The 19,076-nt window shown below is 41.7% G+C and overlaps 1 protein-coding gene and 1 non-coding gene across 2 annotated transcripts in view; one reads left to right on the top strand and one right to left on the bottom strand.

Moving 5' to 3' along the window:
* LOC103188164 (trans-2,3-enoyl-CoA reductase-like) overlaps nucleotides 1–19,076 on the bottom strand; it is a 108,938-nt gene that overhangs the window by 43,174 nt on the left and 46,688 nt on the right. The gene's annotated exons all lie outside the window — the stretch shown is intronic.
* On the top strand, nucleotides 5,627–5,698 carry trnaa-ggc. The gene has a single exon. It is a non-coding gene; the product is annotated as a tRNA-Ala (tRNA).

The raw sequence follows: 19,076 nt of genomic DNA on the forward strand, positions 1-19,076 counted from the left end.
GACTGTATATTTGTGGGTGAAACGCAGCAGCCAATAGCGCACAGCAGTGTCCACAAACAGTTGTGGATTGAAGTGACCGATTTATTATTGTTTTTTTCTTGAGGGATTATTATCAGGTGTTAGATATCAAAAAGGTCACCCAGCATTCCGTTTAGGTAAAATCTGTTAAGCCAAGTTTATTCAAACAGAAATATCATTGAACCGCGCTTATTTCAGCAGTCAAAAGCGCTTCACAGGATATACTGTCAATTTTGTAGACGAAACTCAGCCAGTTTAACTTAACAGAAAATTGGGAGTAACATCGTCCTGGCTCAGGAAACAAATTATCGAAACCACCACTGAGGTTTGACTCAGTTCTGACATCACATTGCCAACTACGTCACTCTGGACTAGTTCCAAGGAGACCCCACTTATTTCCCCCCCCACCCCGGCCCCCGAAGAAGGATAGTCCTTGGAGGTTTATAAAAGCTCACTTAAATATAATATATATGTAGGAATATATGTATATGTGATAGTGGATGTTAGAAAAGATGATACATTGAAAATTTGTCGTAATCAATCCTAATCCTTCCAGTCGAGACAAAATAATTCAGAGCTGAAAGAGACAAGTTAATAAAAACTCCTTCACTGATATATCATTAGTGAGTAAATACAAGAGTAAATCATGCGACATGTTGGGTACTGTCACATAAATAATTGTTAAATATTTTGATATAGCATGTTATAATGTTGGTGAGCGATCTCAAAGCACTTCACAGGATTTTGATGTGAAGTGTAGTGACTGTATTTGTGGATGAACACGACAGACAATTTGTACACAGCAATGCTCCATAACCACGTGAAGTGAATGCCCATTTTTTTTATTTGGGGGGATTGCTGGTTAGGTCCATTGATAAATAATAATAATAATAATTATTATTCTTGCGACCATATCATTGAAATTAAAGCCAGTCAATAATGAAGGTCAATCCAAAACTAAAGACCTTTGTAGGTGAATGTAGGTGAGCCCCTATGACTCCATCACAATGGTTTGACCCGAAGTCTGTACATCTGAAACCTGGCCCTGGAATTCACAAGATACTCCTTTTATATTACCCTCTGGTTTCTATTCCCACAGTTCTTTAATTCATACAACAACAACTTGCAATTATATATCGCCCTTCATGGCATAATTGCACCATAAAACTGGACATGTCATTGATTCATTACAAAATATAGTAAACAATGTGAAAATGCCAGCAAAATATTATAAGGAGGGGTTTCTGTTTGATACAGTTTTCATTTTCAATGCAATGCTCGCATTAGTGTGCAGTCACTCTACTGGAAAAGTAGACCAAAGCCCATATTTTTTTCACAAGCATATTAGCTAGATGTTTGAAAACCACAACAACTTGCATATAACGCCCTTCATGCAGGGTAGCATCCTGGAGTGCATGGAAGTGAGCTACATTATAGGGTATGTGGTGCGATAAAGAGTGTGGGATTAGTTTAGATGTCTCATGTAGAGAAAACATCAGCTGAGACTTGATAGGCCTCTCTGGGTGCTATGATATTCTTTCAGCACTTTGGGACGTCCTCCCGACGTGAAAGGCGCTTAATAAATGTAATTTTGTTGTTGTTAGTGGTGGTGATGCTATGAATACAGAGAGCTCTGTGACATATTGTCAGTGGATGGTACAAACTGACCCACCCAAATCAAACTAAATTAATCACAGTTAAGCATTCTCTGTGCACCGTTGCTTAAACGTAATGCTTTAATAAGAGTTCTGCCAAGTATACATAAACAATCTTTCCACTGTAGATATTTACTGATGCTAAATGCATAATTTTAATCATTCTGAGCTTCATAAAACAATTACATAGGATACATGAATTATTTGGCACTGTCCATCATCAATTGTAGTTTAGAAATATCGATGTGCCATCAATCCTACCAGGGTATTTTTAATTCGTCTGACAATAACCTAACAGAGAATGAGGATAACAGTTGATGTGGCTTTTAGAGTCATGTGGCCTTTTCCTCATTCCCAGTCATATGCTCCAAGGTTGCTGTCCTTTTAATTTTTAACAACAGCACTGTTGATATCAGGCATGTGGAGAAGAAAAAATTGCAGTGATGGAATAATGACATTCTGTTTTTTAAATCTGCAGAAATATTGAAACAATGCCTGGCTGATTCTAAAAATCTTTAAATTATAATTGCTAATAAATAATAATAATCATAATAATAATCCTTGATATAGCGCATTATCACATCTTTGAGATGTCTCAAAGCGCTTCACAGAATATACTGTAAAGTGAATTGACTGTATATTTTATGGACAAAATGCGGCAGCCAATTGCACACAGCAGTGTCCACAAACAGTCGTGGATTGAGTGACCAAATTATTATTATATTTTAATTTTTGGCTGGATTATTACCCCTGGAAAAGCAAACTGCCAATCGACTAACAACCGGGTTCCTACTTACTGCTAAGTAAACAGAGGCATGTGAAATAAGGAAACTTGTCCAATGTTTCGTGTCCTCGCTTGCTCTAACCACTAAGCTGAAGGACTCCTTAAACAATAATAAATACTAATCTTTGTATATCAAATACGAGGAATATAGTATAAAAAGCTGCAGAATCTGCTATACAGCTTAGCTATTTATGATTGAACACTATTCACATGCAAGTTGTCAATCTCCTCAAAAGGGTATTGTTTTGTTGCACATCTATGATTTTCTCTGGTGTTTAAGTCTTCATAATTCAGTTAATTTGTCATTTCCTCACAATTTGCTTCTGATCGTATCATTGTATTTGATTACTTCTTTCACATTTCATTGGTCTTGTGCGTTCAATTTATTTGTAGTAAGATATTTATTTAGATAAATATGGTTTCTGTTCAACATTTCCCATGTCTATTTAATGCTGATGTACCGTCACAGTTCCCAATATTATTAACCTTTTGCTGATGTCCTGATGGTGTATGCTGATTCTAATCCTTCACTTTACATACTGTCTCATCAAAGTCTTCTAAGTAAACTATAATCAATCATTCAGTGAATGAATCTTCTCCATAAATAGCAAGAAGACTGATATTCACCTACATATATATAGTAGTCACTACACTTTACAGTATGACTTGTGAAGTGCTTTCAGATTTCTTCCTGATGTGAAAGGGGCCATATCAAATGTAAGGATTATGGTTATTATTATTATCATTTTAATTACACTGCATGTGGAGTCCTATAGCTCAGTGGTTAGAGCACTCGCCTTGCAGGCGAGACACCTGGGTTCAATTCCAGGCAGAGGGCGAAACCTTGGGCAGGTTTCCTTACTCCACACCCCTAATAATAATCCCTCCAAAACATAAACAATAATAAGTTGGTCATTTTCAATCCACGACTATTTGTGGGACATTGCTGTGCGCAATTGGCTGCTGGGTTTCACCCACAAATATACGGTCAATTCACTTTACAGTCTATTCTGTGAAGCGCTTTGAGACGTTGAGAAGACATGAAAAGCGCTATATCAAATGCAAGGATTATTATTATTATTATTGTGTCTTTGCAGTGAAATGGCAGAGAGCACACACTAAAACAATGGAAATGGTCACTTTAACTTTGCTCAGACCTACAAAAGAGCTCCTGCAATATATCATGGTTCTCTTGCTTTTACGTCATACCACAAATGCTCAGTCATTAAGCTTTAATTGCCTGGAACTAATTGCGTTTCCAATGCCTAAAGTTAATGGAGCCAATTACCTTGAATTCAAAATCTCTCCTTCAGCAATCAAACACTCAAAGTTCCATCATTCACTAGTTTGAGAAACTTCAATTTTGTGGACAAATACCAGAGAAACTTTAAATTGCCTCATCAACAACAACAACAGATTACATTTATAGAGCGCCTTTCACGTCGGGAGGACGTCCCAAGGCGTTGGACAGTTGGGTCGGGACCCGAGCAGGGGGGAAATGGTCAGTGTGAGGGGAGTGAAGGGAGGGACTCAGGAGGGGGTAGAGAGTCGAGAGGGGAGCTGAAGGCACGGTTGAAGAGAAAGGTCTTGAGGCCGGCCTTGAAGGAGGAAAGGGAGGAGGCGGCGAAGGCATTGGGTGATGGAGTTCCAGAGCCTAGAGGCTGAGAGCTGAAGGCCCGGCCACCGATGGTAGGGCGGTTGGGGCGGGGGATGTGGAGCAGACTGGAGCCAGAGGAACGGAGGGTATGGGCAGGTAGGTAGGGGGATAGTAGGTCAGAGAGGTAGGAGGGTGCAAGGCCATGATTGGCCTTCTAGGTGAGGAAGAGGATCTTGAATTCGATCCTCTGGGGGATGTGGAGGCGAGCGAGGGTGCGAGTGATGTGGTCGTGAAGTCTGGTCCGGGACAGTACTCGAGCTACAGAGTTCTGAATGACCTGCAGCTTGTGGAGGGAGGTGCCGGGAAGGTCGGCGAGGAGAGAGTTCCCATATCCAGCCTTGAGGTGATAAGGGCGTGGACCAGAGTTTCAGCAGCGTGAGGGGTGAGGTAGTGGTAGTCTGGCGATGTTCCGGAGGTGGTGGAAGGCGGTGCCAGTTGTGGCACGGATGTGGGGAAGAAAGGACAGCTCAGGGTCAAACAGAACACCGAGGTTCCTGACTGGCTTTGAGAGGTGGAGAGTGCAGCCTTGGATGCTGATGGTGTCAGCTTCTCGTTGCGTTTATTTAGGCGTTAGTCTGGTTCAGTTAGAAGCACTCTATCCACTAAGTAAGAAAACCAGGGTTCAGGCCTCACAACAAGAGCTTGAATTCACATAATCTAGGCCCACACTCCAATGTAGTTCCGGGGTGCACAGCAACAACAACAAATTATATTTGTATACCGCCTTTCACATCAGGAGGAATGAGCAAAGGTGTTGGACAGTCAAGAATTTGCCCCCGAGCTGGGGGTTGGGATCAGGAGGAGTGGAGAGGAGGGTGGGAGAGTGGCCGAAGGCACGGTCGAAGAGGAGGGTCTTGGGACGTGCCTTGAAGGAGCCAAGGGAGGAAGCGAGACAAAAGGAATGTGGGATGGAGTTCCAAAGGGTGGGGGCAGAGAAGCTGAAGGCCCGACAGCCGATGGTGGGGTGGGCTGGGCATGGGACGTGGAGCAGGCCAGAGCCTGCTGAGCGGAGATAGCGGACAGGCCGTTATGGAATTAGCAGGTCATGTGGAGTCCTGTAGCTCAGTGGTTAGAGCATTCGCTTTGCAAGTGAGAGACCTGAGTTCAATTCCAAGCAGGGCGAAACCTTGGGCAAGTTTCCTTACTCCACACGCCTAATAATAATAATCCCTCCAAAACCAAAAACAATAATAAATTGGTCATTTTCAATCTACGACTGTTTGTGGGACATTGCTGTGCGCAATTGGCTGCCGCGTTCGCCCACAAATATACAGTCAATTCACTTTACAGTGTGTTCTGTGAAGCGCTTTGGGACGTCCTCCCGACGTGAAAAGCGCTATATCAAATGCAAGGATTATTATTATTATTATGAGGTGGAGCGAAGCCAGGCTGTGGATCGCTTTGAAATTGAAGATGAGGATTTTGAACTCTATCCTCTGGGGGATGGGGAACCCCCAGGAGGTAGTAGCAGACTAGCTCCACAGAAAGGGCTCAGATTCTCAGGTAAGATTGAGTCCTGTAGCTCAGTGGTTAGATCACTCGCCTGGCAAGCGAGAAACCTGGGTTTAATTCCCAGCAGGGCGAAACATTGGGCAAGTTTCCTTACTCCACATGTCTGTGTTCTCTGTTTACCTAGCAGTAAGTAGGAAACCGGTTGTTAGTCAATTGGCAGATCACATTTCTGGGGAGATAGTAATTTGTTCAAAAAGAAAAAAAGGTAATTCAATCATGACAATGTTTCTGGGACACTGCTGTGCGCAATTGTCTGCCGCGTTTCGCCAACAAAATATACAGTCAATTCACTTCACAGTATATTCTGTGAAGCGCTTTGAGATGTCTCGAAGATGCGATAAGGCAAGGATTATTATTATTAAAATGGGTGCGTCGATTTGCGAGAGCTCCGATTCAACATAAACCTCGGTGTGTTTAAACACTTTGTCAGGGCTTAAACAGGAAGGAGGAATCCAGCTGGTGATTGGCTATAGTAGCTGTCATTCATCAAGGAGGGTGGACTCTGAGCGATGATTGGTTGGCCAGAGCAGTCACTCACTTAGATGTGGGGCTCTTGGATAACAGACTGTCATAAAAGAGTTCAGGTGAAGAAGGCCATTCAGTTCATTTGATGTCATCCTTTGAGAATACCCACTCTATCATCCTATAACATCAAGTTTTTTTTTGTAAGTTTAGTGACTGTATTTTCAAGGCAAGTGCAACAGTCAATTGTTATGGTGAACCTTTATAAAGCACTGGTTAGGCCTCAGCTGGAGACTGTGTTCAGTTCTTGACCCCACACTTTAGGAACATTGGGTGCAAAGGAGATTGACCAGGATGGTACCAGGAATGAGAGGACTTTCTTTAGTTGAACATCAACAAGACTGAAGCCCTCCTGATTGGTTCCCATCAGTGCCTCCATTCCTCAACATCACCATCCAAGGATGCATACTCCACCTTACTAAGCCAGTCAGGAACCTTGGCATCTTGTGTGACCCTCAGCTATCCTTTCTACCCACATTTGTGCCATGACCAGCTCTGCCTTCCCCACCTCTGCAACATCGCCCGGCTCCGCCACTGTCTCACACAGCAGGCCGCCAAAACCCGCATACACACATTCATAACATCCAGGCTTGACTATGCAAACTCCTTGCTTGTCGGCCTCCCCAACTCCTCTCTCCGTAGGCTGCAGATCAGCCAGAAATCTGAAGGCCATGTCCTCTCCCGCACCGGGCTCCGCAACCCGATCAGTCCCATCCTCACCCAACTCCACTGGATTTCCGTCACACAGAGGATACAGTTCAAGAACCTGGTCCTCACCTTCAAAGCCCTCCATGGCCTCACTCCCCATACCCCTGCAATCTCCTAACACTCTACCAATCTCCCCGCTCCCTCCACTCAGTGGGCTCCATCCTGCTTCACGTTCCCCGCCTCACCAGCCCCAGCATTGGCGGGCGGGCCTTCAGCCACTATGCCCCCACCCTCTGGAACTCCCCGTAGTCCCTCTGCCTCGCCCCTCTCCTCGCCTCATTCAAGACCCATCTCAAGACCCTCCTCGTCAGTCGTACCTTCAATCACCGGCCTTCCCCCTCCCCATGCCCTCCACCCTCCCCAATCCCGAACCGCAGCTCAGGTCAAAAACACTGACTGTCCAGCACCCTGGGATGTCCTCCCTACGTGAAAGGCGCTATACAAATGTAATTTTGTTGTTGTTGTATCCTGAATGAATGCTTGCTGCTGTTGCTGAATGCTGCCAACTGAAATAGTGTTTTAATTGTCTTTTCAGCTACAGTGGAGTCCTGTAGCTCAGTGGTTAGAGCACTTGCCTCGCAAGTGAAAAGACCCGGTTCGATTCCCAGGCAGGGCAAAATGTTATGCAGGTTTCCTTACTCCACACGTCTCTGTTTACCTAGCACTAAGTAAGAACCTGGTTGTTAGTTGATTGGTGGGTCGCTTTTCTGGTGATAATAATCCCTTAAAAAAATAATTTGATCACCCAATCCACAACTGTTTGCGCTCTGAGACACTATCCTGTGTGGAGGATGCTAAATAAGTGCAAGTTGTTGTTGTTTGTGTGACACTGCTGTGCGCAATTGTCTGCCATGTTTTGTCCACAAAATATATAGTCAATTCACTTTACAGTATATTCTGTGAAGTGCTTTGAGATATCTCACAGACATGATAAGGTGCTATATCAAATGCAAGGATTATTATTATTATTATTGTGTAAAGGAACTTCCTTTAAATAATCTCTGTAATTGTTTTATTCACCACGTCAATATTAACCCATTCATAATTTTGAACACTTCTCTGATCACATCTTGTAAGGTGTCAGTCTGGCTCAGATTGAGTCTTATATTTGAGCCCCACATTTCAAGCCCCACATTGGGACTTTGAACTCCCAATCTAAGCTGATGTTCCAACACAGTGCTGGGGATGTACTGCATTGTCAGAGGTGCAGTTTTTCAGATGAGATGTTAAATCGAGTCCCTCTCTCTGCCTGTTCAGGTGGACGCTAAAGATCCCATGGCACAAGTCAAAAAGAGAAGGGAGCTTCTCCTGGTGTCCTGGCTTGACAATTTCGCAAATAATGTTAGTCATTCACTTGATGGCTGTTTGTTGCTGTACTTGACTGACATCAGTTATCAGGTTATGTTAGAGACGCTAGGATTATTCTCCTTGGAGCAGAGAAGGAGACTTAATAGAAGTTTTCAAAATTATGAGGGGATTCAATAGGGTAAACAAGGAGGAACTACTTCCACTGGCGGGTGGGTCAGTAACCTGAGAGCACCGATTTAAAATAGTTGTTTAAGGAAATGTTTTCACACAGCGAGTTGTTCGGATCTGGAATGCATTGCCTGAACGGGTGGTGGAACCGATTCGACAGCAGCTTTTAAGAGAGAAGTAGATAATTATTTGGGGAGGACAAGTTTGCAGGGCTATGGGGAGAGCGGGGGAGTGGGATTGAATTTGATAGCTCTTTTCAAATAGCCGGCACAGACATGGTGGGCCAAATGGCCTCCTCCTATGCTGTCTGATTCTATGAATTTATGCACACCAATGTCCCACAGTCAGCCATGGAGTGAGTGACCAATTTTATCTGGGGCGTGTTGGCCAGTAGAATCATTGTAGTCTCTGCATTCAAATACAGAGACTTGTCTCTGAACTTCGCTGTTAAATTTAGGTACAATTTATTTAATTCATTCTCTCTACAGTTTATAATTTGCAGATGTGATGGATGATAATGCCTCAATTTTAAAAGAGAGACACAAGAAGCAAGCATGAAGTGACCCGAGCACACAATTTGAACTAGGGAATTAACTAAAGGAGGTGTCGCCAAGAGAAAACTGCATCAAAGTAACAAAAAGTCACAACAGTGAAACTAAATTGTTATTTATTCCATGAAAAGAATGTGCTTCGGTTAGCTTAGAGATCCACTGCCAGTCTGCCAGTGGGAGTTTGTTCATTTTGATGGCTAGGTATATGAGCAACATTAATCTCACATCCAGTTTGTCAAGATTGAACTTTAGCTATAGACTGGCAATGAGTCTACAGTCTTTAAACATTCTTTTAAGAAGCTGGAAAATCTCACAGCCAAACTACACAGTCACCACATTTTACAGTAAACCCTGTGAAGCGCTTTGACACAACCTAAAACATAAATACATACATGTGGAGTCCTGTAGCTCTGTGGTTAGAGCACTCGCTTTGCAAGCGAGAGACCTGAGTTCAATTCCAGGCAGAGGGCGAAACCTTGGGCAAGTTTCCTTACTCCACACAGAGCCTAATAATAATCCCTCCAAAACCAAAAACAATAATAAATTGGTCATTTTCAATCTACGACTGTTTGTGGGACATTGCTGTACGCAATTGGCTGCCGCGTTCGCCCATAAATATATACAGTCAATTCACTTTACAGTGTGTTCTGTGAAGCGCTTTGGGACGTCCTCCCGACGTGAAAAGCACTGTATCAAATGCAAGGATTATTATTATTATTAAGTTTATAGCCTAAGACTCACTATGATGGATGGTGTAGCAATTCAAAGCGGTTGCCCTTCGGATGAGATGTTAAACCATGAGATGTCTGCTTGTTCTTTAGGTGGGTGTAGAGAGACACCTTGGCACTACTCAAGAAGAAAAGTGAGTGTCTCCCCAATTATAATTATAATTATAATCAAGATAGATTTGTCATTCACCTTAAGGCTGTTTGTTTGTGGTACTTTGCAGTATGTAAAAACGTTTGTCTACAAAAAGGTCAATACGCTTGACCATAATTACTGGGAAAGTGCTTTGAGATGTTTCATAAGGTTCTATAAAAATGCTAATTCTTTCAACTATCTTGCCTCATTGTAGACCTGCCTGGCTGGTAAGAATTTCTCTTCAACAGCAGAAAGCCACAAACCCCATTGAAATCCAGTGAAATCCCTTTTATGACACTTTTCTCTAACCCTCATCAATATTCTCCTTCAACTCACTGCCATCAAAAGGGCATCTAATGACATTTACATGAAAGCACATCATTTATTAGACATTCTGGGGATTAGGATTACAGCTTCTTTGAGTGAGTGAGTTTAGAGTCCATTTTTATTTGCTCAGCTGAATGTCTGAGAAATGCAGAAACCCATCACCACGCTTATAAGTATCCAAACCAGACAAAGAGTTTCATGCATCCTACCTACACATGGAAATTTCAGAGATATTTATTGGAATTGAATGTGCACTCTCTCCATGGATGGATGCATCCTGCTTACCTAATTCAAGAAAGTATTAGGCGCAGGTTGGCAAGAGCCAAGGCTTGGGGACCCCAGAGTGTGGATTGGGGTATCTGCTGGAGTCTAACCAGCTAAAACCACATAGCTCGCCAATGAGAGCACTGCCTGGAAACCCTCTGCTTGTCCAGCTAGGACCACCCTACCCATTAGGGCTTTGGTTTGCAGGATTAATCGGAGCTGAGTGGGAGGTTCCCTACCCCCAGTGACAGTTTTGCTTTTCCAATTCCTGTCAATAAGCCAGGCTGACTGATCTGCCATCAGCAGTGCCCTGGAATACCACCTTGCTCAGGAACGGGACTGCCAAGACCGCCACCGAGGGCTGGTTCCGTTCCAACACTCTCAGTCTAGTTTGGATACTCTTAAGGATGGTGACAGGTTTCCACATGTGTCAGACGCCCAGATGACCAAAACAAAGGCTCCAAGTAAGTGATTTGTTCTTTTCCAGAATCTGGCATTGCCATTTTTTGTTGGCCATCAGGTAAGCACTTTTTATTTTAGGCCATATGAGTTGCAAGTTGGTTTTTTTGAATAGTGTGTTCCCAGAGCTGATCTACCAAGGAGCACTGAAAACCATGCTATTTCGATATTTGACTTCTTGAATTTCAGGCCCGGAGTGTCTAACGTCTGATAGTCACAATGGGGTAGGTGGAGTGGGGAGGGGCAGGATAGAGAAGCATTAATTTGAGTCTCCGTGGTCAGCCTGAGGATATATTGGAGCTGGTGATCTCCAGCAGGTTTTGGTGGGATGAAAGACTGGGTGCAGTTCAGATGGTTTGCGGCTGTGTGAGCAATGGCATTTCACAGGTTAGTCTTTTTCACACTGTGGCACCCATCACCTCCCACCCCTTTTGCAAATATCGTAAAATCAGACACCAATGCATAATAACATTCCAGTTTTGTCAGACCAGCAAACCAGTGCAAGGTAGAATTCCGATTCATCTGTACTGATGATATTAAGCCTTCAGCTACTCTGCCTTTCCAAGACCAGTCAATGAGCGAAACTACTTGTCCTCTGAAATTTCCTCCCTCAACCCTTCCATCTCACCTGCGCTCTGGCAAACAATCCCCCTAAAATCCTTGGTCATTCACTTCATTATTTTATTATTATTATTCATTGTTTCATGTCATATACACTGTAACTTTACAATAAATCCCATGGAGCACTTTAACATACCATGAAAAAACACATTTATTAAATGCAAGGATCATCATTATTATTAATATATATATTCAAACTCTGCATAAAAATCCTCCTCCCGTCCTACCCTTATGCCTCATACTGGTTTTCCAGAAGCATCTCTGCAAACACTCCAAGATATTTCTCTACATGGAGGGCACTATATGTTTGTTGTTGTATTGCAACTTGACAAGACCATTTACACATGGTTAAAATATCCCTCACGTTGTGAACACAGGAATATGAGTGGTTACTTTCAATTACTTGTTCACTCACCCAGGTCTATCACTATGTGAAATGGATTACCCAGGATGTAGTGAAGGGAGACTGTCAGATTATTTACACGAAAATTAGACAGGTGTTTGGCAAAGAAAACCGCTGATGGGTTTGGGACCGAATAGTGCAGGATTATTTATTATTTTACTTTAGAAATGATCTTTGAAAGCCTGCACCTTGCAATGGAGATGATCTGATGGAAGATTGGAGTAGCAATTTATAGGATTAGACCTTCTGCTTCCTTTCTCCAGTAGAAGTTTTTTTTACTCGGTTTATTAATTTTGTTCCAGAGCTGCCAAATAGTACTTCAATAGATCCTCAATGCTCAGGCAATGGTTGGAGAGAGAAAGATGATAGGCTCCAACATCTGTTTAGACATCTAATTATCTTCTCAGCACCTCATGCCAAGGTCAACAGATTTGGATCAAACCAGATTGCTGGGGCCTGGTATTCTTCTCACTTAGGCTCCTGTTACCCTTGCAAGTCAAAGCTCTAACAGTGGTCTTAACTGAACAATCAGAAGGAAGCTCCTTGTGATGGCAAGCTGCATAGTTAATCCATAGATTTTCAATACTCAGGTTATGGTTGGAATGGGGATTGAAAGTGTTTAGCTGATTAAACTCCAGAACTACTAATACGCATGACTACACTTGACAGTAAATCCTGTGACGCACTTTGAGACATCCTCCTGATCTACCAAATGTAAGAATTATTCCTATTGTAACACACACTCTGTACCTCCAAGGCTTGATTCTTATCAATTTACGCTTAATATTTTCCAGCATTAAGTGAGCTGGATGTGTCACACCAGGGAAAAAGTATATTTCAGACAAAGGGACTTGTTTATGCATATGTGGATTTGGATAATCTTAAATGTGGCAATGGGTTTCAACATTTGTAAGTCACCCAACTAACCAAAATAAATTCTTAAAATGCCTAGAGGATGGACTTTTACGTTTAATGAGATTTTATCTTATTCCAGCTTGATTGAGGGATACAGGAGAGAAAGAGAGAGTAGTATAGGATTATCAGGATTATTTATTATTTAAGACTCATCCTTCTCAAAAAAGCCTCCCTGCAGAACCATCCTCAGTCTCTGGGTAGAGCTTTCAACTCACTTTGACAGATATTCCAATCAGGCGGGACAGAACTGGCTTTTTCTGTTCTAAACTGAACCAATTAACACCTTCAATGGTGAGTTCAGTTCTCATTCCATGTCATACTTTAAGGAGGCCTCCAGTCATAATATTTAATGGAGATTCATTCATTAAATTTCTTATGACACAGGATTACATGCAATCTGCTCTATTAGATTCAATAATAGAAAACTTAAGGGTCTAAATTTCATGTAATTCTCTATCAAAAAAATAAAATTAGTGGTAATTCTGAGGGAATACGTACTTTGTTAAAATACATAATTAAATTTTGTCATAATGTTTTGACATAAAACACCAAAGCATTACCAATATTTATTCACAGTCAACCCTTTGATTTTACTTGAAGTAGGTGGGATTCAGAGCTCATGTAAAATGCATTTTGCACACTTTGGTCTTCCACTCCAGTAATCTAAGAATATGGGCTAGGAGAAACAGGCATATAGCACCAAACGCTTAATTGGAGAATAATGAGGAATATAAAAGAATTCCAAAATTCCTTTGGGAGTAAATGTGATGTGTAGAGAACAACAATCAGGTGTTTGCGTTTCAAAGGATAGTCTGTGAGACAAATGCAGTATAACACTAACATTTGGTCAATTTAACTTTTCTGTTGAACAGCTTCAGAGCGTAATTCTAGCTGCAGGGAACCGAGCCCAGTACAATTCTCCTTTTATTGCAAATATAGTACGTAAACGCAAATGACACTGACTGCTCCTGAAACCATCTCCTCCAAACATTGCATGTTTGATGGCAAATTATCAGCAATATTGGGCAATTTGCTGCTGAATGTGCAATCTGAAGCATTAAATCCATCACAAAAAGAACAACACCCACCATGTTCCCCTTTAGCAGGAAACCGGATATGTTGAGGATTATTTAAATTAATAGGGCCAGACTGGATGGCACAGCAGTAATCTTATTTAGAAGTTCAAAGTGGGTATCCGGAAAGATGAGATGTGTTGAAGGATCTTCTTCGTCTGTACCTCTCTTGATATTCAATCAACAACAACAACTTGCATTGATATACAGCCCATCACGCAGGGTAGCTGGTGCGTGGTGGTGAAATCCAAACCACAAGATCAATGATTGCGACACAATCGTGGGACATTTAATAAGAAGCAATTTGCCACTGATCTGCACCAGGCAACGTGGCCAGGCTAGTTTGCAATAGTTTTTGTGTTTCTGATCAGTGCACTCAAAACGTGCTCATTAAGAAACCCCTTTAGTTGAAAAGTGCACCACAGCTTGTTTTGAATGTTTAAGTTCACTATTTGTTGCATTAAATCAGTTAGAGTGTATTTACAATAATCAACATATAAATATTTACCAGGCAAAATGGGATATGTGTGCTGTTCTCTTTCCCCAAAAATGTTTTGTGGAGGGCACAATTGTTCTCCTTCACTTTACCAGTGATAAATCTTTCTCTCTCTGTCTGCAATGCTGGCACATTACTTAGCAAATTATTTTGCTTTCTAGAAGACATCAATGTGACAACTGCTGCAATCAGTTTCATACAGAGAAAGCAGCATGCAACCTCACTGCTAATTGTCACTTACATTATCACATACCAACTCTATCCAATGAAGCAGATTAGGCGTCTAAATGTCCTAGAAAATTATCTGGAGTTGTAGTTATTAGGATGGTTAGCTGGCATTGGAGAGAGTGTTAGAAAATAAAATCAGCCATAATCCGTTTGCAACCAGATATTTATTATTATTCGTTCGTTATTCCCCAATATCCCGATGGGTCAGACCAAAGGCCGGTACAATCAACAGATCTTATAACAGAATAATACCACCGTAGATATCTCGAGTTCAACACAAGCTTGATTCTTCATGCTTTCAGTCTTCTTGCTTACAGCTTTCAATCTTCCATCTGATATCCTCAGTCTTAGTGTTTCTATCTCTCAGTCTTCCATCTCCCATACCCTTGTCTTCGCAGCCCGGGATGGCCCCGTTTCCAAAGTTAACGGAACTCTTATACCGATGTTCATCCAATCCTGGTGCGGACATTAGATCACCTGGCCGAAATCATGCTGGGTTCACGTGAACACCTCATCAGGTGTACTTGCCTCAGCACACATACACATTGTCGCTAAGACCCCTGCTTTCTGATCTAATTGTCTAAGATAGAGGATTGATCAGTTTAGGGCTGTATCTGGTGCTCATTATTTTGTGGTGTGAGATCATTAGTACATTCCTTTTAAGTGACTGGCTATTCCTTATCAGTATCCCGGGATAGTACCAAAGTCCTCTAGTTTAAGCAACTTGCTCATTAGCTGCTATTCTTGAGGGTTGCCTTCTGTCGGTTGGCAGGCCCTGTCAGAATCTAGCGACTTATTGCTCAGTCGAGATCCTGTGTCGACCGGTACCTTTGACCGTTACCTCTGTGGGCTTGTTGTCATTTACTGATAAGAGGTGACCCCCTGCCCCTGTCCGTTATTCTTTCAAAAACAGAGAAAACCAGATGTGTCCTATCCCATGACTGTCAGTCCAATTGTCCCCCACACTTAACTTAAAAGTTAACCCATTCACAACATCTATTATGATTCTAGCAGTATACAAAAAGTGTATATTCTAACAAGAGTGCAGCATAGATTTACTAGGATGTTACCAGGATTGAGTGGACACAGCTATCAGGAAAGATTGTACAGATCGGAGTTTTTCTCTCTGGAGATGAAATAGTTGAGAGAGATCTGCCAGAGATGTTTTAAATTTTGAAAAGACTCAATAAGGTGAATGTTAATAGGGTTGCTTTCCCTTATTGGTTAGTCCAAAATAAGGGGGCATAAACATAAACTAGTCAATGGCAGATCTATAAGGGAGTTTGGGAAGAACCTCTTTATGCAAAGAGTGGTGAGTACGTGAAGCTCACTGCTAGAACTGTGCTTGAAACCAAAAGCATAAATGTATTTAAGAGAAATCCCGATGCTTACACGAGGAAGAAGGGAATAGAGTATATAAGTGATGGAGGTTCCTGTAGATTATAAACACCAGCATGGATAGTTGGGTCGAGTGGTTTGTTTCCGTGCTGTAATGTTCCATGTAATTCTATATTTCCTCAGAAGAGGTGAGACTTCATTGGTAGTTTGTTGACACTAAATAACTTGTTACTTATATACAGTAACTGATTCTAAAAATAACTGCACAGCCACAAATTAAATTTAGAAACAAAATGTGCCCTTGAAAAGTTTTATAGCATAACTGTTTATGTGGGGTTAATGTGGGGTTAAAATATCAATCTCCTCACTAGCAGTGTGCTCTCCAGTGCCAGTTCCCATTTCAAAGAGATTCATCTATCAGAGTTTCAAGCCAGGCTTCAATCCTATACATTAGTGGAGCGGTCTGGTTTGAATACTGGGATGCAGAGCTGTTATGTCAGTCAGTGCAGCACTTTGCTCCACAGTGGAGAATATAATAATAATAATCCTTGCACTTAATACAGCGCATTATCACGTCTTTGAGACGTCACAAAGCGCTTCACAGAATATACTGTAAAGTGGATTGACTTTATATTTTGTGGGCAAAACATGGCAGCCAATTGCGCACAGCAGTGTCGCACAAACAATCATGGATTGAGTGACCCCTTTTTTTTGAGGGAGGAATTATTACCCCACCGGAAAAGCAATCCACCAAACCATTAACAACTGGGTTCCTACTTACTGCTAGAGGCATGTGGACTAAGGAAACTTGCCCAGTGTTTTGCCCTGCCAAGAATCAAACCCAGGTCTCTTGCTTGCGAGGCGAGTGCTCTAACCACTGAACTACGGGACTCCACAATAGGGGATATACCATTTGCTGCTCAGTGTAACACTTTGACACTTGACCGCATTTGCAGTAGTTCTTAATTGGATTTTGTATTGAGAATTTGTCTCCTCTGATTGCTCAGTTGTCAATACCCGTAACTCCACATAAGGTCTGAAATTTCACCTTTCCTTAGCCTATATGACTATTTTGTTTTCAAATTTAAGTTAGGGCAGAATTGTGGAAAATTCTTAATTGAGTCTTAATTTTTCCACAGTTCTTCAAAAGAAGTTGCTTCCAAATTAAGACTGATTTTAAAAAAGAGGCTGAAGGGAGGTAAAATGTACGATAATAATTATTCCATCATCTGTTGCAGTTTTATCCCTGATGCCTTTGAAACTAAGTAGCTTTTAAATCGGCAGAGCTACAGCTGCATTACATTACCATTCGTTCTATATCTAGTTTTACGCTGCCTCTGAGGTTTACTGGACATGGGATGTTTAATCATGGTTCTCCTGCTTTAGGGTGGGTAAGTGGGGTCTCCTTGGAATTGAACTGGCTCCAATGTGACATGTTTGGGAGACAGAATATCAGATTCGAGTCAGTCCCCCTTGGCGGTCTCGGTAATCTGGTTCCTGAGCCAGGGGGGGGTCTGCAACATTCCAGGTCACTGCTGATGACAGCACAGCCAGCCTTGCTCATCGGCAGGACCTGGAAGGGTAGACCAGTGACTGGGAGCAAGGAGTCATCCCACTCAGCTCCTGTTAACCTGAAACCCAAAGTCCTAATGGTAAGATGGTCCTAGCTGGACAAGTAACGGGAAAGTTTGTCTGAGTAGCCAGTTTGTCTGAGATCTGTTTGTAGAGTGTTACCGTACTGAGACTGACACAGAGCACATTCTATACTGATATGCTGCCATTGTAGCTACCACTGATCTCAACCATGGGGAGATGTGAAAAGTTATGGAGAAGGTTACACTGTTAGGAAGTCATAAGCAGAGTACTGACTCTATAAGACATATCCATAGGAGTCAACCTCCAGTTACAGCCTGCCCTAAGTGAACCTCACTGCTACTGGCATTCTTAATTCTATTTTAGGTCTTTTTTTTTAATCAGCCGGATGTCTGCCACATGCTTAAGAACATCCAAACCAATGAGATGAAATTTTCATGCATCTCACCTACACATGGAAATCCCAGAGATAGATGGTTGGACTAGAATGCACACTCTCTCCCTGGAGGGACACAGCATGCTTATCAAATTCCAGAAAGTATTAGGCACAAGTTGGCAAGAGCCAAAGTTTGGGGACTCCAGAGTGTGCGTTGGGGTACTGCTGGAGTCTATGTCACTTTGGAGCCAGTTCAGCTCCAAGGAGGCTCCACTTATTTTAGTCCATTGATGAATGCCATGAATATAATTGCCAGCATTTAAAATCACCATCCCATAATCTTGAGAAACTGACTCCTCAGTAATGGGAAAAAGTTACAAATAAGCCTTTTAAGTTAGAAGTTTGACAATCTGTGCATATATTGGGAGTTTTCCATTGCAAAGGCACATAGTCAAAGTCGTACACATTTGGACAGAAATTCCACCTGGGTCTAGATTTATTCTTTAATGTAGCATTTCAGTATCCAAAATTTGTCAAATTCGTAAATATACATTTAATTTTGAAGCTTATTTTCTGCAAATTTCTTTTAAGAACTGCAGATTACTAGCATCAAAATTAAAGATGAATTTAATTGATAATTGGCTCATTGTCCCGCTGCTGGTCAGACAAGAGTTACCCTTCTGAACTCATGTTGGCTGTCAATTGTTAGAATATTTTTAGAATTGTTAGAATAGGCAATCTTCCACTCTCTTTCCCATGATTCATCTTTAGAGCTGAGAAGGCTAAAAGGTGAATGTACAGAGGTGCTTAAAATAATTAAAATAATCGACAAGCTAGATAGGGGATATGCCTCTACCTCTGGTAGAAAAATCCAGAACAAGGTGAACATAATGTTACATTTAGAGAGAAACAGATTGAAAGTGAAAGCAAAAAAATTTCTTCACAAAAGGATTCAATTTTGAAAATAGAATTCACCGCTCCTTAAGGCAATAGATGTCACTTGAGGTGTTTAGGGAGATAAATCAACACTTGGAAAGTAAGGAATATGGAAAGGAGATGAAAAAATGCGATTAAATTGATAAGGAACTGCCAAGATCCAATAAAATGTCAGAGACAGATCAATGACCCATTTCTTTTCCTAAATTTCTATGCAATTATACAAGATGGTGGGAGGATCACTGGATAAGGAGGAGGAAACATTAAAACATGTAAAGAGATGCATTATTGCTTTGTAATCCT

Source organism: Callorhinchus milii, unplaced genomic scaffold, assembly GCF_018977255.1.
Source record: "Callorhinchus milii isolate IMCB2004 unplaced genomic scaffold, IMCB_Cmil_1.0 Scaffold1, whole genome shotgun sequence".
NCBI lineage: Eukaryota > Metazoa > Chordata > Chondrichthyes > Chimaeriformes > Callorhinchidae > Callorhinchus > Callorhinchus milii.